The following is a 24,780-nucleotide window of genomic DNA, read 5'->3' as shown; positions in this document are numbered from 1 at the left end:
CTGATTTTATTTCAGAGTATCCAACTAAGCTTCTCCTGTACCTACTTTTGAAGTAGAGACAAGTACCTGGGTGTTAAGCTCTTGAATTTTTGTTAATTTATTACATTGAGTAGAAAACTGACACATTTGCCCAACATACACAGTTACAAACTGAGTGCCACAAGGGAAGTAGCACTATTCATAGTATCTAGGAAGACTACAGGAGAAATAAAGTCATGAAATTAAAAAAAAATGTTATAGTAGGTAATTTCTAATGCTTGTAGCTAGAATATTAAATATATTTATATATATATATCCATATATTTCTTTTCACGTGAAGACATGGGGAACTATTTACAGGGCCTAATAATTCTACTTTCAATGGATAACAGCACAAATTAAGAGATTTATAGAATCATACTGAATTTTTTGTGACGCATTATCACATTTAATGTCACATATGTACACTTTTGCTAGTCTTCTTACCAGGGCAAGTACTGCCATTCTCTGTCCATTATTTCCTGGAATATTGGCTAGAAGTAAAACTTCACACACAAAAAACAACAACTCAGCAATGCTAAAACCTGTGATTTGCCCCTGTGTTCACAACTCACGGGCCTACATCCCCAGAAATCTGTGTATTATATAAATCTGTATGAGAGACTTGGTACTGTCTTAGAAGACGTTTTCATTGAAGTTCTGAGTATCTGATCTTTTTTGTTGAATGAAATATAAACTCAGCAGTTTATATTAACAGAGGCGGAACGAAGGGAGATAAAGTAAAGGATGTTCATAGCACAAGACATTGTTTATCTTTAAAGTCTGACAATGACATTTGCAAACTCTTGTCAGTTCTTGTAGTTTTGTTGCTGTTAGCTAAGGCTCCAGGGGTCTACAACAAAGTAACAAAAAAATGGCTAAACTCTGAGGTGGTGTAAAGAGTGTCTGAGGCAGTAATTAATATGTGGGGTCAGTGGCACTAGAATTAATCTTGGAAATGGAAAATAATTGTGCCACGAGAGTGCCCCTTAGTGCTCTGCTAACCTTGTTGGTTCCTGTCATTGATCATAGAGGATAGCAAAGGAGCCATCACTCACAAGTTAGGCCTAAGAAATGTCTTCAAAGATGGAGGAATCTTTGCTTAATGTCAGCCTTGATAAACGTCTACATTTAATGAATAATGAATATTTTTCTTCCCTAAAGGGCAGAAGCAAAAGACTTCTTTTCTATTTCTCCTGCATTATAAGCAATGTTCATAGTTATGAAATAGCCCTTTTAGATTCCAAGATTGTTTCCCCCAAGACTTAATACATGTAGCTCTGAGAGTGTATAGGAAAGTCAAGTCTTACTACTACTTAGTACTACTGCCTGTTCACCAGGCATAGACAGTAGAGTAACTCTGCCCTGAGTTAGGAACCTTATGAAACCTAACTTAAATGTTAGAAGCGCTTGACCACGATACTACTATGTATGTTCTTCCCAGTTGTGGTTAAGGTTGCCATTTGTCAACACTGGTTATGTTATTGGAGTCTAGCTAGTTGGACAGGTTTTTTTCCCCCTTCACTAAATAACCACAATGAAAGTGTCAATGTGACAGCTGGTTTTTCTATATGAAATTAATCTTGCATTAGGGAGATCCTGTGTTCTAACCTGTTCCATGAATAGAAAGCATCCGGAGTGTTCCCTTACTCTTGAGCTCTTGGCAGATGCACTTTTACCCTTTGACACTTCTCAATCTCATAATCAGTAATCTGTTATAGATAAACGAACTATAAATTCTATCTAAAGCTCACAGAAGGGCAATAACAATATTTGAAAATAATGGAGTAGCGTTAGACAATGAACATCTGTGTATCATTGCTTTCTGGAGCACATATGACTTGAGTTTCATGAACTGTTTTAATATATTTAAATAAAACTCCCTCATGATCCCAAGATGATGCTTCTCACAATCTAGGTGGAAGCATGCCAATGATACACAGTTTATGTTCTTTTGTGTATAAGACTCAAAGTAATAGTAATATACATATTTCATTTGGGCACTAAAAAGATCACCTCATAGTTCACTACCAGTAGAGATATAGAGCAATCAAGTTAGCTTTGCTATCATCAGGCAGCATATTTATTCTGGGGACAATGGAAGAAAGGAGAATATAATACAGTACAAGAAAAGCATACTTCTAAACACATTCAAGTCATTCTTTTTGAAACAAAATGATGAGTACAAAAAATATAGTATTTAGATGGGTGTAGAATATTTCCTTTACTGGTAATAACATTTATGGTTGAAAGACTTCAACTCTTTCCCACAGTCAGTTTTCAACATTACTTCATATTAAAAGTGTATTTTTTATTTAAAAGGTACATTGTTTTATATATATATATATATATGCACACACATATATGGGGGATAATTTGTGTATATAGCTCTGTATGTGTAAATGAAGGTGTTCAAAGGGGGTTATTTATTAAATGTTATTCAACCTAAAATTTAGTATCAATTTGTCTAAATAAAGAATAAAAAGCATTATTAATGAAGTTAGATATAAATATTTGTAATGTTAATCAATCACGTAATAATTTTTTCAAGCAAGTTTTTCTTCCTTCCTTCCTTGTTTCCTTCCTTCCTTCCTTTTTTAATCCTCACTTCCTCTCTCCCTCTCTCCTCCCTTATTAAAATTTGAAGAGATCTGTTCAACATACATTTAAATATAATAATTATGTCTTTTCTGGCATCAGCAGTTATATGTAGATCAACTCACATAAAGCAGAAAGTACACCATCAACAGAAAAGTAGGGACACCTAGAAAAGGCCTGTTTTCTTGATTATGGAGAAGAAAAATGACAATAGATAGAAGAACAAACATAGGAACTAGAGCTTCTTTCTTTTGTTAATTAGCCAAATAAGAAAGAGTTGAGTATTTTCTTTCAATTGCTTACTAATGATTTTGCAAAGGACTTGTCTAAGACCTGAGATGTCTCATTGCATCTGTCTCAGAAAGTCCTCATTCTCACTAGAAGCAGCACTAATATGCTCTCACTTACATATTTGTTTCATCCATTAAACATTTTTCACACCAGTATGGATAATATTACTGTGATAATGGATTGAAAACATTTCTCAAAGGAAACTAAATTGGTACATTTGTGATGTCCATCAGCTGAGGAAAGATTTTTGTGATCCAATACTACCTTCTTTTCTCTTTCTGACAGCTTAGTTACACCACTAAGCTTTTCTGAGACCCATCTGAAAAATGGGGACCATTGGCTATTTCTCAAAGGATTCATTTGAGGATTATATAAGATTAAGTAAATAAATCCACAAAACTAAGTACTGGTAAAATGGGGGAGAAGGTCCTCGTTTTATAACCATTAGATCAACATAAGGACCAGCAGCAGATGGGAGATTTTTATGAGGCTGAGAGATATTTTCCTGCATTCCAGATATAGAGCCATGAAGGTGATGACTAAAGCTTTTTAAATGATGGGTTAATCTACCCCCAAAATAACTCTTTGAAATGGTAAAGTTGAATCACAAGTAGAAATGCAACAATTCTTGCGAAGTCATTTGCATGGCCCTTAGGACTTTGGACAGGAGATTTTAAGGATCTAAAACCCAATCTTCCCGAGTTACAACTCTTCATAATTTGGCCAAATACTTTTGGATTTACAGTTGTTCCAATGCCATAATACTCCTGTGAGTAGGTAAGACAGTCCTCATTTTAAATATGAAAACATCATGGCAAATATGGAAGTAGTGGTCAATGGGTGCTTTTCACTGTTTACCTCTTGAACTCTACTCTGGTTCTGAACAATAATGGCTATAAAATAGTGAACAAGTTTTACATAAACAAAAAATTTACCAAATATACACCACCAACTAGTAATGAGTCCTTTTGTTTAGATGGTAAGTGATTAATAGGGTATAATCACCAAGAACAACGAATAACAAGAAGATAAAATTAGAGCTCTGCTTTCATAACACTGCAATATATGAAGTTTTACTTCTTTGTATCTTTATGCCAGTAAAATGCAGTTTACCTTGCTGAAATCTTTATGGCTTATGCTTTGGGATAGAAAACTCAGTTCTACAGCTTTCTTGGTAAATCCATAGATTGTAATCAAGATCAGCACTACAGTTAACCTTCCTTTAGCAAATAGCAATTAGACGATAACTACGAGATAATTCCAGGGCTTTGTGTTCCTGAATACCACAGTAATTTGAACTGTTCCCACTATAAATTTGAATGCTTTAACATATGCTTTTTGTGAATCAGAACTACATTTTAATGACTTATTTCACCTGCCCAAATGCATGATTTTAACTTTTTTTCTTACAAGTCAAGTGATTTCATGAGTACAGCCACAAATTTAGAACACTAGTAAGAAATGAATAAAATCAAGAAACATTTTCTTCATCTAAACATGGCTTAAATTGAGCATAAAGTAGGATTCTCACAAACATCAAATAATTACACCATGTCTAGAAATTTTTCTTCTTCAATGAAATAGATAAAAAATATTCATGACTTCTATTTTTAAACTGTTCATATTTTAGTTTCAATGCACTTAAATTTCAAATAGGCTAAATAACCAAAATAAAAATGGAACTGTCTCCTTCCACTATTTTTTACAGCTCAGTTCTTTCTACTTTCCTCTATTCATGTTGTCACCACTTCCTTTCAGTTTCTGACTTCTACCTACTTTTTATTATAAACGTAGACCAAAAATATATACTATATGGTTTCTGTATTTGTTTGCTTCCTTTATTTTTGTGGTGATTCACTTCACTTCTTCTTCTTTCTTATCAATTTCAAATTCTTTCCCTATTTGCTTTGACCACCTTCCTTTGACAAGTATCTTTTCTTTTTCCCACTTGTGTAACAAAAGCTTTCCGTTAAGCACTTCAACACATCTCATTCCAATATTGGTTGGATCCCAAAGTCTTCACTCTATCCAAAGCTAATAAAAATCATGCTTCCCCATGGAGGAGAGTTTGGGAAAGCAAATCAAACATCCAGCATTCTACTGGACTGCAAAAGGGGAGGTCAGAATAAGACAATTATTGCAAGGAATATCTTATAGATATGTAAATGTTCCCTCTATAGATTTGCCCTCATCCTTGACAATAGAAGTACAATCCATCACCTAGAATTTAAAATTCACTCCATCTGTAAACCATGCCTTTATATCTGCCATTTGTATTCAGATATTTTATCTAGCTTTGAGATTCCAAATAATCTTAAATTATTATGTTATTTCATTCTTCAACTTCATTCTCCTAATTATTAACACTTTTCAAAGGAAGCTACAATCTCAAGTAATAAAGAACTAGAGCAATGCAATGAAGAAAGGAAACTTGAAAGTTAGGCAAAAATCTCAGCATGTTTAAAATCTTACTTGTTCTTTAGATCACAAGAGTGTTCACCAGACGTCTCCCTAAACAAAGAAATGTGATAACAATTAAAATGTGAAAATGATGCTATTAAAATACCGTTCATTCATGTGATGCCTGTTTGCATTACTGAGTTAGTTGAAAATGTCAGACTTCACCAAGTAAAATTTGCTATATTTTGGCATTTTCCTTCATACTCATTGTTGTAAAGAGCAATTTAAAATTTTCTCTTTAAAGCAATAAGAAATAAAACATGCTACAGTTATTCTGGGCAAAGGAAAATTAGCTTAAAATATTCAGTGTAATCATACTGAAAGGTGCATTCAATATTACCTAGATAACATAAAATGATCTTATTATTAAATAGTAATTGTATTAGAAAATTTATTTAAAATTCTTATAAAAAGAAAGTCCTTTACATTGTGACCTCTTGTTTAGTTTTTGGTAAAGCCCAAAAGCTTCCTTAGTAGTAATTAATACCACAGCCTCTTTAAAAAAAAGACATCAATTGCCAAACTATGATAATAATATGAAAAAAGAGGGGAATTTAGGCTTCAAATGGGCTGGGGAAAAGCCTTGTTAGGATCTTGATTAAAAACATGAAAGTTTATTATTAATATAATTTTTATTAGAATTGAGAGTTAGCAGTTTGTGAAACTGTTGAAGTGCTTGATGGGTTTTTATAGTTTATAAGTCATTGTACAAACTGAACACCTATCTTCCTATTCTATCATGATTTTAATTATAATTGTATTTTTATTTTCTTTATGGAATAGTGAAAGTGAAGAAATGAATTTTGATTCTATAGCACTTTAGGGGAATAAAGGTACTAATCTATTTCTATACATTTTTGGGAACTGTCAACTGAAGTAACATAGGAAGATAGAGTTCTGTGGACCTGGGCATGGAAGGAAAGAAGAAGGTACTGAAAAGACTGTAACTGAACTTTTGGAATTTGTTGTCATGAAGCTAGAAATGATGTTACATATGTATGTGTACAAATGTATGTGGCAAATGTATAATGAATTATATATCATTTCTATATTAACAAAGCCTTTTTTCAAAGAACATATAATTTAACATAGAATATAACATACATGGGTAAAACATTGAAAAAATCAGTGGGGGTTGATATTGTTACTATTTATAAAAAAAACAACAACACCAAAACATTATCAGTTGACTATCCTAGTTAGTACTCAAGAGGAATAGCTAAGAATATTGCTATTTCTAGCAAGGCCTATGTAGCAAGACTATGTCTAAAAAAATAGATTACCAGGTTGCTATGTGATAGACTAAGTTGAACAAGACAGTGGTCAGATGTGAAGCTGAGTTTCTATAAGGTTCCTTGGATCATCACATGGGTCAAATAGAAGCAGAAAATGTTGGACTCATTCCTGATATGTTTATTTTATAGAGTAGACTGAGGCAAAGCAATTCAGGGAAGGCAAGGCAAAGGAACTAAAATAGTGTCCACATTTCTGGGTTGAGTTTTTTGACATATGGTTTGCCAGTTTCCTGCAATGGAATATTATATGATTTGTGGAGAATAAATTATCGCCATTTGAGTTATAGTCTTTGAAATTTTACATTGGGTTAAAGTTTCTAGAACCCAAAGGAAAAGCTGGAGCTACAAAAATAATGTTGAGAATTACCTGAAGATAGAGAGTGAATGCTTCCCATTGAGTAGGGCATGGGTCAATGAATGGTATTTCATAAAAGAACTCAGTTGGGGCTGGGAAGGTGGCTCAGTGGTAGAGTGCTTGCCTTGCATGCATGAGGCCCTGGATTCGATTCCTCAGCACCAAATAAGCAGAGAAAGCCAGACATGGCACTGTGGTTCAAGTAGTAGAGCACTATCCTTGAGCTAAAGAGCTGAGGGACAGTGCCCAGGCCCAGAGTTCAGGCCCCATGACAGGCAAAAAGCAAAAAAACAAAAAACAAAAAAACAAAAAAAGAACTCAGAGTTCAGATATGACTGAACATAACTACTTAGATGCTTCTATTTCTTCAGTTTTCTACTTAACCAGGATGCGTGGGAAAGGAGGTCTAGAAGACAACCACTAGTTTTAATTATATGTATGTTCCTTAGCATTTTTCTCTCCCTACAGGGTATGTTTAAAGTCTGCAAAACAGATACAAAAATATTTTAGAATTATTTTTTCTAGTTTAACCTTCAAATTATGCTCCAAGACCCTTGAATATCTGTTTACCTAAAAGATACTTGTAATCACCTTACCATAAATACACTTGATATGTCTTTTTTTATATAAGTACTTTTCAAGTAAACTTAGAAGAAAAATGCACAACTTTGCTAAGTTTTTTAAAAAGTAAACATAACTCATAGAACTTGGACATTCTTTGTATGTGTGTAGAATGTGGGAAAACTGAAGAGTACAGTTCAAAGCCAGCCCAGGCAGGAAAGTTTGTGAGACTCCTGTCTCCAATTAACCACGAAAAAGCTAGAAATGAAGCTATGGCTCAAGTGGTTGACTGCTAGCCTTGTGCACAAAAGCTCAGAGACAATGCCCAGGCCCTGAATTTAAGCTCCAGTACTGGCACCAAAAAATAAAACAAAATAAGATAAAAGAAAAACAAGGGCAAAACAACTGGAGGTGTGGCTCAAATTATAGAGCAACTGACAAACAAGAGTACCTGTGTCTCCAGTACCATAAATACATATTAGCATAAATAAATACATAATAAAGTGAAAGTTAATTACTATATCTGAGAGATCGTTTCTGTCCACTTTTTGGTATGGCTACCTAGACTCACTCTTTCTCATGGTATCATATATATTTTATAAATTCAGAAATATGTTCTAAATTATTTTTCTCTGAATATATATAGTGTGAGTTATTGTTTGAAAACATTGTTAGTCACTAATAGTTATTTTAAATTTTAACTCTATGGGTAAGATTTAATTTATTAGAATAGTCGAATAGTCAAAAATACTTTTGAGTTCCTTATTCTTATATAAACAGGTTTGTGCTAAACATCCTTAAGCGTACATATTTGCATAAATCATGCTTAATTTCTTGGGATAAATTGCAAGACTCAGAAAATCCTGCATATTAAGTTACAAAAAATATGATACCTATTGCCAAATTGCACTCAAAAACCATTTATAATATTCAGCATTCCACTGGCAAGCTATGAAGAGTTCTTGTTTCCCCACAATATAACTAATAGATCTTATCTCATGCTTAAAACTGACAAATTGCAGTTTTTATTAGGTTAATATGTGTTTATTTTTTTAGTTACTAGTTGTGTTGAAATTTTTATGTATTTATATTCATGTAATTGTTACTTTCTAAAATGTTCACTTTTTAAAACCTACAAATCTGTTAAACCACATGTCTATTCTTGAATTACTTGGACTATTAATTAATACAATGAAGATTTGATTAAGAAAAACAATTAGGATATTTAGTATTTCCAGGATTAAGATTTCCCCTAAACCAGACAGAAAGTTCAACTGGATGCAAAACTGATTTTAAGCAGATAGATGAGATTAAGTGAAAAAAAGCTTGTCTTTTCTTTTTGTTACCTGATTTTCATTCAAATGTGAATCAATGACATTTAGCTTGTACTGTTTAATCCTTCAAAAATATTTTACTTTGTTTATATCACTATATTTAGTCTGTATTATATAAGTTGTGTTTTACTTTTCATTCCTCTAAAATTGTACAAACATATTTTTTTTATTATTCCCCAAACAGAATGGTGTAACTAAATGTTTATTCACATTTTTGTCTGAAGAAGTAGGCTTTACTGGTAGAGTTGAATGATGATGAGGATCTCCTCATGCACAGACATTTGGGAAGGGGTTCCTGTGTTTGGTTTGGCCACGTGGTGATTTGAACTACCATGGAGGCCATTCCAAACAATGCAACTTTGAGGTGGGGCTGCGAGTCACAAAGGAATCCTTAAGAGCCTGTATATGAAGATGTGGACTGCTATCCTATGTGCCCTCATCTAGATACTGCTGTAGACATTCTTGCTCTTTGATAGAGTCTAGAGAAAGCTTCAAGGATTGTTAACCAGCTACTGGTCACTAGTGATGAACAACTGGGTATGCCCTATTAATAAGACTACTGATATAAAATACTCTACATTGCTAGAGTGCTCAATAACCTGTTCAACACACACACACACACACACACACACACACACACACACACACACACGCCATAAAATGTTGTTGGAAAGGCAACTAGTTTCTCAGAAAGAGTCAGTATCTTTTTCAATAAAATAAATTTATAAATAAAGCAAGACTTATTTTCCAGAACCATGTGAGTTTAGAAAAATAAAACTGATGTCTGGCACTTAATGTGGACCTCATCATTTAATCATTCATTCATTCACTCAGCATGTATCTTTGAGTCTTTAACGTGAGTTCTTTTCTACACACTACACTTAAAGTTTGAAGAAAAATAGCCAGAATTTCTAAAATGATAAAGATTATATGCTAATGGGAAACAGAGGCAATAAACAACAAGGATGATAGGTAGATGGCAGATAGACAGTTAGGATGGATGGATACATTTAAATCTAAGTGCCATGAAGAAAATAAAACAGAATGATGTGCCAGTTAATGGGCATTGCTGAGTAGGGCTGTATGGGGTAGTTGAGAAGGGATTACTGAAAGGTGATAATATGACCTGATAGGTGAAAAACAAAGAAAAACCATGGCACCAGAAGGGATAGACATCTAGAAAAGTCACAGAAGGAGAAGGCTGTAACACAGGGGAAAGCTTAATATGAAGAAAACACAAATGTGCCCAATGTGGCTGGTGGATAGTGAGCTGTTTAAAGAGGGGTAGAAGAGGAGGTGTTGGTTGATCTTAGATTGTACAAGGCTTTGTAAATCTTGGTGAGGAGATGACCTTGGAAAGAAAGCCACTATAACAATGAAAATAAAGACAGTCAAGATGAAGGTGATTACTTACTTAACAGTTGAGAAGCTTGGCGCACCTTACACAGCAAGTTATTCACTATGTTGTTTCCAACACTGTTTATTCTTCACATCTCTTTGCTCTGTTTTGTTTTATATTTTATCATCATTTGAACACCCAAATGACAAAAGTTCCTGGTTGGTTTTGTTTCTTTTCTTAAGTCATTTGCTAGTTTTATGCATTGACATTAATACTGGTAAGACTTAAAAATCATTAGGTTCACAACTATTAATATTTCTGAAACAGAACATATAATGTTTTGTAGGTTTACAATATATATTTATTGTATTTATATATTATGTAATTTGTATTTATATCTTCTAGATATATTTTTGAATTTCCACATGCTTTATGCTATTAAAAGCTATAATTAATGGATATTTCTAGAGCTTTTTCATTCTCTATTTATCCTATGCACCAAACTTTAAACTAGATACTGGCATTCATATTTTAGTTTTGCCAGTCAATGAAATAGGCATTAATTGATATTCTAGGAATAAACTAGGACTCAACCTTCCCCTTAAGAGCCTTATTTTTCTTTTTCTAATTCAACCTCATCTGCTTGAGTGTCTATATCTTTATCTGAGTTACAGCTTTTCCCCTGGACTGGATCCTCCACTCTCTGCCCTTGGCTCTGACATCAGTTATGTCTGGTCCTCTTCCCATTATTATTTCATCCTGTGCTGCAGCATTCATGAACAACATCTGGCACACATATTCCCATATATTTCTTGCTCACTCAGCCTATTGGATTTACCAAATATAACTATAGAACAAGAAAGAGTTCCCTTCCGCACGTGGAAATTTTGTCAGCATTTAGAATAATGGTAGCCTTTGTAATGGCAACAACAACCATAAGAATAAAAAATAGAGCTACAACTCTCATATTCTCATGCAATGTTTGAATGAATTTGACTATTGGTGTTAGTGGAAAACAAATTCTTATAATGCATATTCATACCATACATTTTATTTGTTCATTTGCTCTTTTTGGTAGTACTTAAGTTTGAACTCAGGGTCTTGCCCTTGTTTGTATCCCTTCTTCAGTTCGTGCTCTATTACTTAAGCTATGCCTTTAGTTCTGCTTTTTGTTGGTTAATGGAAGATGGAGTCTTACAGAAATTCTTTCTATTTATGCTGGTTTCGAACCCTGATCCTATGGATTTCAGCTTGCTATGTAGCTAAGATTATAGATGTGAACCACTCATGCCCTGCCAGACATCCTAATTGTATTTATAGTTATCCAGAGAATTTTTAATTGATTGAATTAAAAATAAACATTTTAAATCACTCTTATAAAAGTCCACTTACAAATACTATGGATTTTAGTCTTTGGTCTTATTAAGAAGAACATGATGGTATATTTTTAATCAATAACTTAGAACTTTATATCAAGTTTATGTCTCCAATGTTGGCTAGTGTATTCTGGTATCATAAAATCATCAAACTTTCAAAGCTCTCATTAACATCAGAATACACCTGAAATATTCTGCCATGTATCATAGTAATGATTTGGGTTACAACAGGGAATATACTGACATGAAGGGATAAGAGGATATTTGGTGATGGTGGAGTTTTACTGTAAGTATAGATTTCATTTGTTTTATTAATATATGCATATATATACACATGATAAACTAAATTTGTGCTGCATTTCATTAATATGCTAATAAATCATATCCTTCAAATTAAACATCATTTGGCCTACACACAGGTTCTCTGTTAGTCTCAGGTTATATAAAATGATAGTTACTTGTAAACAAATCCCATGTGGAAAGCAATATGAGCCGCATTCAACTTCTTTAACCTCCACACCCAGACTCATTACTTTAATCTGAGATTCTTTGTGTGAAATCTCATCAGGGATCCTTGTGTATGAACCATATAACTCACCACCACATTCATCATTTCCTGACAAAGCATTTGCTACAGCCTTCAAACACATCCACAGAGCAATTTTACAAAACTTCTCTAGCACAAATTGGTGTTGGAGATCCCTTATCAAATCACCTTTTCCAACAGATCCTTTTATCAAATCTTCTAAATATGTTTCTGAGAATTCCTTCATACTGATAAGATAATCAGATGATATTTGTTGAAGTTCACTAAATTATATCTTCTGTAATACTATTCTACTCACAATATTTCAGATATCAAAAGTCATGTCATTCCATATACAAATAAATCATAATGCTAAAAGTATACTAGGGTTACCTGAATTTTCATTTAGTGTGCGTAACTCATTCCTGATATTTCATCTAATCTTCTAAAGCAGGAGAAGTTATTACATCTTACAAAATAAAATTTAAATGGTACTTATGAAGTTAAAATTTCAATAAACTCAGTATAGTGGCATATCATAAATGACTGGCAAATTATAGCGGTATGTTGGTTAATAAAGCCTATTTATTTATTTATATCATAATGACTTCATACTATTATCATGCATCAACCAGTATTTACTAGTCTTCTCTGAAAGTTATTCTGCTAAGTAACCTGAGGCCTGAGAGAATTAAATGGCTTCAAGACACTAACAATCTGGCTAAGATGTGGCTCTCATACATTAATTATGAGAATTATAACACATTGGAAATGCCAGCTGAGTAGTATGGCTAATGCATCTAGTGAGATGATATCATAGTTTTGTGGCATTTGGGGAAAGTTGCCCAGGAGAGTTAAAATTTAAGCAGAGAAAGACATGAGATGCTATTAAGATTTAATTATATTGAAAGGAGAGATTAAAAAGGTTAAGAGCATGAGCCAAAAATGAAAGGGGAAAACACAAGTTAAACTGTAGTGCTACATCATCCAATATGGTAACCCTTAACTAAATATGGCTATTGAGCTCCTTAACTAGGTCAGTTCTGAATCAAGGAGTATAATTTTAAAGTCTCAGTGTAGATAAGAGTGAAATATCACACTAACACTAGGTATGAGGATAGTACTATGATTAGTAAAATTAGTAATGATTAATGAAATGGTAAGATTGGAGTATATCACCTTAACTATAATAATATTAAAATTGATTATAAAATTAAAATATAACAATATTAAAATTAAATAATATTAAAATTTCCCCATGTTTCATTCTTACATTTTATAATTCCTTTAATGAGTTTAATTTGCATTCATTATACATATTTGTGACTTTTACTGTTTATGTATTGGACAACATTAGGCTATGGTAAAGAAATTGAGTTATTAGACGTGTAGTTGTTTTTCTTTTAAGTAACCAGGCTAAAAAGCAAAGATTATTATTTAAGAAAGACTCAAGGCTAAAAATATGGAAGTCTCAAAGGAGCAAACATAAGGTGGCAAAGGCTGATGAAGCATGTGGTAATGGAGAAAAATGGTATGACAATAGACACTCTCGTGTCCAGATACTTTACCTTAACAAAACAATATTTTCCTATTAGTAAAATCATTACCAAAATCAACTTCCAGAGAAATTAACTCAGGCAGATAGGCATGAAGTTAGGAATTGGATATCTTGTTATTATAACGGAAGGAGATAGGGAGAGTGATAACGGGAGAGTCTTTTAGGCTCTGGAATATGTTGCCATAGTGGAGTTCTGGTGAATCATTATGGGATGCACTATGTAAGAAATGGGTAGATGGCTGAGTCTGACGGAATGATGAGAAATCCTTGAATAAGCAATAAAATGGAAGTCAACAAATAAAACAGAAATAAAGTTCATGGGGATGGTAGTGGTCAAACTGACAGCAGAGATTTGACAATCATATTGGTCTAAATGAATGTGGAAAGGGTGACAGTACAAATGCAAGTGATGATTTGTAGTCCTGGGGGAATTCTGACATTAAGTTGTTGAAGAATATTCTGCTAAGATAAATGATCAGCCATGGGAAGGAGTAGAGGAAAAAATTATTATGGGATCATGGAGTATACAGAAGAAGAAAAGATCAAGCAAGAGGAAAAACTTTCTTAAGAAAGGTATGAAAGAATGTAGATGGCATTTTATTACTTAGCATCAAAATGTAACCTGCCAGAAAAACAGCCCTCAAAACCATGAAATCTAAGAAACACCAGATGTTCAGTGGTCTGTCTTACTGCCTTTGTATCACGTGGACCACACTTCGGCTTTTCTCCAGATGTTTGTCCTTTTCTCATTCTCTGGTAAGTACACCTATCCCATAAACTTCCTCTGAAGAGCATAAGATTTATTGCTTCCTGTAATATTTAATATCTACATCCTCAATCAGTCCTTATCATTGACAGACTAATATTATCTTTCCTATACATACCAAGTCGGCTAGCTCAAAAGCTCTTTTTTTAAATTTTCCATCTGGCTACCTCTCTAGGATTTCCCTTAATGCTCAAAATAGACCATGCACAGAGGAAACAGAGCCAATAAAGAAAGATTTGGGGCTAAGGCTAGCAAGAATAATTGATCTGGACTGCTGAGAGTCACGGTACTCCCAAACACCCACACATCATCATTGGCTAGGATTTCCTCACTAGTTTTTATCCATTGTTTCTCTTTAGGGTCTTTATTGTTGTTTGAGAGAGTAACCCATTCTTATTCACTGGATGAGGTGCTAAAATATGAATATGATGAGTATTCTGCATGCCCCGGATCATAATTAATATACACAGTCACTTGTCTATTGTCCATACTTAAATGTGGGCCCTTGAGGAAAGTTTTTTTCCCTTAAGGAATTGTTACTAAAGTATTACTTTATCAGTATTTGCATTCTTAGTACATAAAAGGCTCTTGGCATCTGGTAGACTGTCAACTCACACTTGGTTAATGAATATAAAAATTAATGGAAGTGTGAATTATTTTTGGATGGAACTTGTAGACTCATAGTGAAGATAAAGTAAAGTACAAATAGGAAAACAATGGCTAGGAAAAAGAACAAAACAAGAGCTCACAAAAAGAGCAAGAGATGTCCTCTAGAAGTGATGGAGAAATCTTGGTTTGAGTGAAAGAGGATTAAAGAAAGTATGTTATTTGGACCTTACCTGATGACTATAAGTATTTAATAATTATTAAGAAAAAAATCTATTTTTCATGTCTGGCTGGTTTTTATTTGAAAATTCTTATAATCTTTTATTCTATACAAAAAGTTTTTCCCTCATAAAAATAGATCATACAATATGTAACCAAACAGCCGAGTTTTATTTTAAGGACAATGGCATTTTTACCTCCTGTTTTTCGTGAGGGTCTGTGGGTTGTAGGAGATGAGAAAAGAGAGTTCCCAGCTGTGGCAGTCCAACAAAGCCCTGAAAATGATGACTGCATCCAATTCTACCCAATATCATGTTCTGAACATAATCTTCTTGTAACAAGGATTGCAAATAGCTGCAGTGTCTCAAAACTGCAGTTGTTTTTCATAGAGCTACATTGCTGCCTCCGTGCTGACACAGCACCCAGCATCAGCACCAGAACCAGGCTGCCTTTGAACCCTTAAAGATACTTCTTTCCCCAAAACACAAAGAATATTAAGACTAAACTGGAGGGCTTTATTTTGAATGACTTAAAATACATGGAAAGAGCTGGTATGAAGCAGAGAGGATTAATAAAGAGAGAAAGATGCCAGGTGTTGGTGGCTCATGACTATAATTCTAGCTACTTCAAAAGGCTGAGATCTGAGGATCACATTTCAAAGCCAGTCTTGGCAGGAATGTCCTAATACTCTCATCTCCAATTAACCACCACAGAGGACAAAAAAAAAAAAAGCCACAAATGGAGGTATGGCTGGAGTGGTAGAGTACCATCTTTAAATTGAAAAGCTAAGGGTTAGCACTTGGCCCTGAGTTCAATTTCTAACACACACACACACACACACACACACACACACACACACACACACACACACACACACACACACACACAAGAAAAAAAGACAAAAAAAGAAAAATAGAAAGAGGGAGAAGAAGATGTAATGATTATCCCTTTTCTCTCTGATCCCATAGATGTAGGAGATATCCTAGAAATTTGGGTGATGCTCTGAAAAGATATGCATAGACAAAGATAAGAAGTGAGTACTAAAGAAAAGCACAAAAGTTGTGATTGAAAAGATGTGTAATATTCTGCATATACAACATAGTAAACTGGGAAGGCAGTGGTTAGGCCAATGTTTGCATCCAACGTCTGCCTTACCTGGATTGTGGGTTTCTATGTTTTATGTTGTTTTACTGCTTTATCTTTGCAAGTTTGGCTTCCTGAAAAGGGAACTTATATTAACTAGTTCTTGGGATTGCAATAAAGATGTCAAGATAAGTCTAATCAAGGTTGGTTTGCGTTCCCTTTCAGTTACTATCCTTTTGTGTATATTCCAGAGAAATCTCTTGAAAGGGACTTCTTAGAACAGAGGATCATTTAATATTGACATGTGGGGTGTATGCTGTTTTTGCAAAGGTGTTGCTAGTCATCCGCCATTTGTTGCATTCTTACATGTACTCAACTTTCCTAATAGAGATGCCTTTGTATTTTGAGATGGGCATCTATACTCTCCCCATCCCTCACTTTTTCCTATAACCTGCATTGTTCATTTGGTTCATTGGGTATAGTACAAAGACATAGCAATCAATTTCTCAGTAATCAAGTCAGTGTTTTTACAGAAACATTCCTTTTCCAAGGACATGTCAGGGTTAGAAACACCAAATTTTATTGCTGAAGAAGGATTTTAAAAAGATCTGATCCAAACTTGTCCTATAGAGGAAGAAACAGAGGTCTAAGAACTAGCTGACATGCCCATGGTATAAGGAAAATTGATTCCAGTTCAGAGTAGAATCATGATTTGTGCTGCTCAACTTGGAGGACTTTCCAGCCAGTTCCATTCCTCACATAAGGAGGAATCTTTCCAGTTTTATCTGAAGCACATATCACCAACAGTCAATCAAATGTCATTTATTAGGCCAGCCTATGAATTGGAAAAAGAATTCATCTTCGGATAGTTCTGATTACGAATACATATTTTTTCTTTTTCCTCTTTGATTGGGTACAATTCTGAATGTACCTTTATATAAACGCTTCTCTGTCTCTAATACTAAGTTTGTCTCTGTTTGTGTCTTTCCACTCTTTTCCTGTGGGTTTATTTCCCAGGTGGTCTCATTTAATGACTGTTCTATCTCTGGCATCAAACACCATGACTTTTTGCTTTAGGGACTGCAGTATGCAAATTGGCAGAAGTCAATCGTACCTGATTTTCTAAATTGCCTCTGCTCTAACAATTCTCCCACCCATAATAACCCATTGAAATCAAACAATGGGATTGATTACACATCCTTCACTCTGGGGGAAACTCCATTAGTTTTACCTGAATAAAAATTGCAGAACTGGGCCCAATTTGGGCTAAGTAGTGTACAAAATTGTCCAGGAAGCATGGTAGAAATAGGCTTGAAAAACCTTAAATATTACTCTCTAGCTGTAGGGTTTTTATTTACAAGTCACACCAACTAAAACAAAGGAATCCTTAAGTGAGTATTGTACAGTACAGCAAAAGTGTCAGAAATAATACTTGTTCCAGTTTGGATTTGGGGACAGATTAGTAAACCGAGTTGATAGAACTTCTGTAGTTCTGTTATAAGCTTGAGTATGAGGTGAATCTCCAGGCTGGGAGATCTTAACTTGCTGTTAACTGCTTGAGGTCTCTGGAACAGAGTCCAGCCTTTCCATTCACAGGACATTACCAACCTTCCATTCACTAGCTATTAGATCTTGGTCAAATTCTTGAACTTTCCTTTATCTTCAGTTTCTACTATCTAGCTTCAGTTCAAAATACCTGCCTTATCTAACTTCCAAGGTTGTTATGGGTATAAACTGAAACCAGGTACAAAAGTCAACAAGAAAACTTATATGCACTTCAATCTGGAGAATTGTTTTTATTTAAGGTTTGGGTTGTTATTTGTGTGTGTGTGTGTGTGTGTGTGTGTGTGTGTGTGTGTGTGTGTGTGTGTGTATGTGTGTGTGTGTGTGTGTGTTTTGGTTTGGCCAACTTATACAGAGTCTAGTTAATGGTAAGATTGGTATCCTACTTCTGTCCTGAACTCAGACTTCAGTGTAAGATAGTCTCTGGAGTCAGATAGATCTATGTATATATAACATATCTCCCATTTACTTGCTGTGTCTAAGGGTGAGTTATTCAACCATAGGACTCATCTGAAAAGCTGAGAATAGAGATAATTAATTCCTGTCTCACTGGTTCATTGTGAGAACCAGCAATGCATTGCATGGGGGCAGGAATGGCATGCGATTAACGAGGCTGATTATCATTCTAGAAAGTAACTACCACATGTAGGAAAGTTCCTATGATTCTTGTTTGGAACCAAGAACAATGCAATGAAGACTTGAAGTGAGATTTCTCAGTTACTTTCAGGAGCAGCTTTGGTGGCCCTCTAAGAGTATGGCTGTAATATAACAGCCTATGGGTCTGGATTCCTGAATGGTGAGCTCTTGTAGCGTGGGATTAGATTTTTCTTATCTTTTTTTCTGTTTCATCACATCAAATATTTACAATCATGGAGCCTGACATAGAGTCTGGCACATGGTCTACTTTTGCATGATTGAGAAATAAACCATTGGTTTGCATAAGGACATATCAGAATAAAATCAAAATTTTAATTTTTTGCATATAAGTAAGCTATTCTTCTCTTTTTTTGTTAGAACAATTTATCTTAGAAACGTTGAAAGTCTCTGGTTTTTTTTTTTTTTTGAAGTATATCTTCTTAGAAACTAAAAAGAACTTTTTTTGTGAACTTTATCTAGGAATGTCTTTCTCAAAGACCTAGAAACAATCTCTTTGAAATATAATTATCAAGGGAGATAGAACACTTAGGTCCTAGTTTTTATGGGAAGGTAGGAGCCTAAGCAACTTTTTTCCAGGTATACCTTCCCCCACCACGATCAGTTTGTCCCTCATACTCTTCATGGAGGGTAAAGACAATTAGCTAACATAGATGGCCAAATCCAGTCACTAAGGTAAAATTGGGACAAACAGGTATGAATAGTGGGGCTGTGAATTCCTTTTACTTGAGGACAAGTTAATGTTTCTCTTGAACGTGTCTGTAAGGGGTGTATCTGTTTGGCTACATAAAAAGGTGAGATAACTTTCTGTTTATTTTGTTTATACATCTCCTTGTGGATTGTGCTTATTATTTTCTGAGAGGATTTCTGGTTTGAGAGAAGAGGTTAAAACAAACAAACAGTAAAAACGGGAAAACATATCTTCACCAAGTCTGCTAATCAGAGCACCAAGATTCTTAGTCTAAATGTTATCTGATGACTATGAAGATATAAAATGATCCTAAGAACAGGGGGAATGGGATTGTTCAGTGCTCTGCCTTAGACAACAAGCTGAACTTTCCTATGACTCTTCATTCAGGAGTGATTCCTTATTACTGAACCCAGCATACACAGCACTAGAGTTCTTGGATGTTGTATATGACTAGACAGATCAATCTCAGTGCAATATGTCTGTTAAGCAGCTTGAACAAGAAGCACTAATAGGCTGTTCTCACTCATGCGAAGGAGGTAAGAATTTAAAGACCAAACACTAATATTTGGGCTTACTTATTTGGAACCATAACTTGGTTGTTCTTCATTTGAGTAAGATTTAAGAGTTCCATTTGATTGACTCACTAAGAAGGATTATTCACTTTCTACCATGCAAATAAAGTCATGATTAACTAATCATAAATTCTCATTGGCCTCTGGCTAAGATTGCCCTCATTATTTGTAAGTTGCCTTAAAATTAAAATACTTCCCACTTTATATGAAAGTGAGAATTTCCAGCACATTTTCTAAACAATGGAGTAAATAATTCATGTCAAATAGATTTAAAAAATTCAAGAATGCTAACAACAAACAAAATAATCAAGCAAATTCATTGAGATACACTGAAACCGATGGTTTAAAAAAGTTAAAGCTCTATCGTAGCCCAAAGAAGCCTAAAGGTGCATAATGTAGAACCTTTGATGGGATTACAGAGTAAAAGAAGACATTAAGTAACTACTAAGAAAATCTAAACAGAGTATGGACTGTAGCCAATCATATTAAAGAACCAATAACAACTTGTTACTTGCAAAGTTAGATGTTAATGTGTGATGCACTAATAGGTAAAACTCGGTGAGGCACAAGAGAACACAATGGTTGGGACTGGAGTTGGGTGTGTAAGCCAAAACATTTGAGGTGGAAATAAAAAATATCTTATTTACCTTTTGTTCTATATTTGTTTATAATTTAGATCTAACTTCCACATGAGGGAAAACATGCTTCGTGTGTCTCTCTGAGCCTGACTCACTTCACTTAATTTTCCCCAAGTCCATCCATTTTCTGGTAAATGTCTTATTATTCATATATATGAGAGAGTAATTAATATGTATATACATCATCTATTCTTGATACATTCATCTGTGTTTATCTGCCTATAGACCCCTAGGTCTAATGTAGGACTATTTGTTTCATATTGAATGAAAAGTATGTTAAATTGTCCTTCTTCTCTTTTCCTATCTCCTCTCCCTCCCCTCTCTCCCTCTCTCTCCCCCTCCATCCCTCTCTCTCTTGTCTGTCTCTCCCTTTCTCTCTTCTCTTCTCTTCTCTTCTCTTCTCTTCTCTTCTCTTCTCTTCTCTTCTCTTCTCTTCTCTTCTCTTCTCTTCTCTTCTCTTCTCTCCTCTCTTCTCCTCTCCTCTCCTCTCTTCTCCTCTCCTCTCCTCTCCTCTCTTTTCTTCTCTCTCTCTGTCTCTCTGTCTGTCTGTCTGTCTGTCTGTCTGTCTGTCTGTCTGTCTGTCTCTCTCTCTCTCTCTCTTTACTATCTTAAAAGATCCCAACCAGGTGCTGATGGCTCATGTCATCAGGCTACTCAGGAGCCTAAGATCTGAGGACAATTGTTTGAAGCTAGCCCTAGCAGGAAAGTCCATGAGGCTCATCTCCAATTAACCACATGAAAACCAGAAGTAGTGCTATGGCTCAAAGAACAAAAATGCTCAGGTACAGTGTCCTGAGTTCAAGCCCCATGACAGGCAAAAAATGGGAGGGTCTTTTGACCAAATACTATAGTTTTGTTAAGAGCAGAGCAATAAGAAAAATGTGGCTGTGGTAAACAACGCTGCATTGAACATGGTTATGCTAGTAGCTTTAGTGCGGTCCTGTTTGTGTTCCATTGGATAAATGTATAGGAGTGGAATTACAAAGTCATTGGATGCTAGGTCTATGTTTAGTTTTTTGAGGAACTTCCATACTGTTTTCCATACTAGTTGAACAAGCTTACTTTCCTAGCAGTAGTGCATTAGATTTTCTTTTTCAGCCACATACTCACCAGCATTTGTGGCTTATTTTCTTGATAGTAGTCATTCCAACTGGGGTGAGGCAGAATCTCGGTATTGTTTTGATTTGTATTTCCTTTTGTGGCCAGAAACATTGAGCATTGCTTCACGTGTCTATTGGCCATTTTTATTTGGAGAAGCTTTCTTTAAGTCATTTCTTTATTAATTGGGTTGTTTAAGGGTTTAATTTCTGAGGATTTTAATTTTTTGAGCTCCAAGTATATTGTGGATATTAGGTCCTTGCCTAATATACATACAGCTGGTAAAAATCTTCTATTATTTAGGCTTTCTATTTAGCTTGCTAGCTATGTCCTTTGCCCTGCAGAAACTTTTAAGTTTGATACAATATCAATCATCAAGTTTTTTTTTGATTTCTTGTGCTTCTGAATTGTTACTTAGAAAGTTTTGGCCTGTGCTCAGAAGGCCTAGTATTTCTCTTATCCCTTCTTGTAAGAGTTTCATGGTTTCTGGTCTTACATTGAGGTCTTTGATCCAAGATATTGAATCAGCCTAGATGCCCATCAATGGATAACTAGATCAAAAAAATGTAGTACATGTACACAATATATGTTCACAGCTATTAGAAAGAATGACATTATGCCTTTTGTAAACAAATACACAGACTTAGAAAAAAATTATACAAAGTAAAGTAAGCCAAACCCAAAGAAAACAAAGATTACATGGCAGTCTTCATTTGTATAGCTAGAATGTGCCTATAAATCTATAAGTAAATATGTTAGGTGCTATGCAAGTGGTTACAAATGAATTAACTGAAGTTTAATAGACTCTATGAAAGCTCAAATAATATACATTTTAGAAATTCTAGGTCAAAACCCAACAAATTAGTCCCAGGACATGGGTACATGGAGGAGGATGGAGGCATAGGGAAAGGAGTAGACAAACGAAGGGGGGAAGTGGGGAGAATACATTTAAGAATTCATTGTATATACTGCAAAATTAAGAAAAGTAAGGGAAGGGGTGGGTCATAGGGGGTGAAAATGTTGAAGGGACTAACACTGATCAAGATGCATTGTATTCATAAACAGCTTTGTTAAATGGCACCTCCATTGTACCATTGAAAGATAACAAAAAAATAAAAAGAACAATTTGGAATTTTCTCTTATTTCAAAGAACAGATACTTCTCTCCCCTCTTTTATGATGATGATTATATTGGCTTGAGCATTAATGCATAAAGACTAATGCTTCCACAGTGCAATTTTCAAGGCTGCATACCAAGATAAAAATAGAATGTCATCTATACAATAGAATATCCCTCTAATAAATCTGTTAATGCCAGAAAGTAATTTGTCCTGTACTTTTATCTGGATTTGAATTTATGTAAATCTAAATCTAGAGAGCTTAAAAATAAGTATGGATCTCATAATACAATATATCTAGAGTGTCCAAGTTGGGAAGGATCTTAGAGCCTATTTATTATACCTCCTTCATTTTGTAAGGAAATTAAAGTCCAATTCACCTGTTTATACATCACGTCATCCCATAAAGAATAGGAGTATGAATTAAAATAGAATGAAAAATGAATACACAGACAATAGTTCATGCTAGTGAACTTGACCTTAATGATTCAGTGATTAAGATTCACTTCCCCAGGGAGGAATTTTCTTAAGTATTACCTTTGGAAATACAATTGATGTCAGGTAGGCTACTTCAAGGGTAAGAGTATGCTATAGAGCTCTGAAGAGGGCTCCTTTTCCAAAAATTATTCCCTCAACTGCTAACTGAACTCTAAGAGTTCTTTGTGAAAGAATATAAATTTATTCCATAATTGAGGGCTTAATATAAAATATCCTTAGAATGCCCTTTGTTTTTCCCTTCTTTAAATGACTTACTAGATATCAGAGAGAGACCGATTAATAAAAAATACCTACAGGGAAATCCAAGGATCATGAGAAAGTTAAACACTCAAATAATCTATGCTTCCAGAAATTGGCTTTTCAGGAGGATCAAAGTTTTAAAAGTCTGATTTTTCATGCACCCAAGAGTCAACTTTGGCAGACAATGTGAGCAAGTGCTATGGAATCAGTCAGGCCTGAATGCCTGTCCTTTTAGGTTGAGGCATTGTAACTTTCAGAAGCGCAGTTGACTTTCATGGAACTTAGTTTAATTATCTATTAAATGGGAATGACTCACAGAGTTGGCTAGGGCATTGAAATAAATAAAGAATGTAAGAGTCAAAATTTATTGCAAATGTTAAACATAATCTGTTCCCTTTCTATATTACCAGTAGTTTCCATATTTAAGTATAAACTCTTCTAGGTATGTTATAATTACAGATGGGGTAAACAAAAGATAAAGGATAAATTAAGAAGTAAGAAGTTGAGAAGGCAAGGAATTGACTTGTGATTGAGTGTTAAGAGGAAAGATAGGAGCTGGCAGCTAGGCCTGAGATAGACTAGAGATCAATGGTCTGGACTGGCTTTATCACATTTCCTTAACCCCAGATGTACCCATTTTATTTTCCTCCTCAACGTTCTCTTTTTCCATGGTACATAGCACCTTCCTCCCAGAAATGATAGCGTTTGATAAAATGAGGAACATATTCATAAACTATTTTACTTTTGTTCTTCACTTTAAGACCAATGCAATATTTGTTTAATGTTATGTGTTATGGTTTATGCTATGTATTCTGTGTTTTTACTTTTATTTAAAAAAATTCTCCTACCAGGAAATACTTTTTTAAAACTATCTACTGAGTATCATATATTTTCCGAAGTTTTTGCTGTATTTTGTGGGTATTTTTACTTATTAACCACACAGAGTAAGTGTGAGAATTTCTTATTTTTCCCAAATATTAGAGTACAAAATTAGAAAAGAAAGTAAATTAATATTTGAGAGGTAGTCTAGAAAAAAAAAAGAATCGAAGTATAGCAGTACACATTCTATACACTGAGCTATAAAAGCAAAAAGCTATACTTTAAGCAGGCAGAATGGCTGCCTGGCTAAGTCCTAACCTGGAAGAGAAATAAAATTATTTGCATCTTGCATACTGCATATATGAGCCAATCAGAAAGAAAGTTAGTTATCAATGGGAAGATGGGAAGCTGAGAAACAAGGGTAGGTAGTGAAGGAACTTGTACATTGCATCTGAGGTGAGCTGCATCAGCTCCAGATCCAAGCATCAACTGTCTCAGCAGATCT

At 34.5% G+C, this 24,780-nt stretch overlaps 1 protein-coding gene across 41 annotated transcripts in view; it reads right to left on the bottom strand.

Annotated features, from left to right (window-relative positions):
* Positions 1-24,780, bottom strand: part of Ptprd (protein tyrosine phosphatase receptor type D) — a 2,013,525-nt gene that overhangs the window by 649,568 nt on the left and 1,339,177 nt on the right. For 40 of the 41 annotated variants that reach the window (XM_070033182.1, XM_070033181.1, XM_070033197.1 and 37 more), the window contains one exon: positions 5,380-5,418. The exons of the other annotated variant lie outside the window; for it this stretch is intronic. The gene's annotated coding sequence lies outside the window, so the exon portion shown is untranslated. The remainder of the gene's footprint in view (positions 1-5,379; positions 5,419-24,780) is intronic. 41 annotated transcript variants of the gene reach the window in all.

Source organism: Dipodomys merriami, unplaced genomic scaffold (assembly GCF_024711535.1).
Source record: "Dipodomys merriami isolate MVZ:Mamm:240054 unplaced genomic scaffold, mDipMer1.0.p SCAF_22, whole genome shotgun sequence".
NCBI classification, from domain to species: Eukaryota; Metazoa; Chordata; class Mammalia; order Rodentia; family Heteromyidae; genus Dipodomys; species Dipodomys merriami.
The sequence above is the reverse complement of the archived record's forward strand: the minus strand, read 5'-3'. Positions and strand labels throughout refer to the sequence as shown.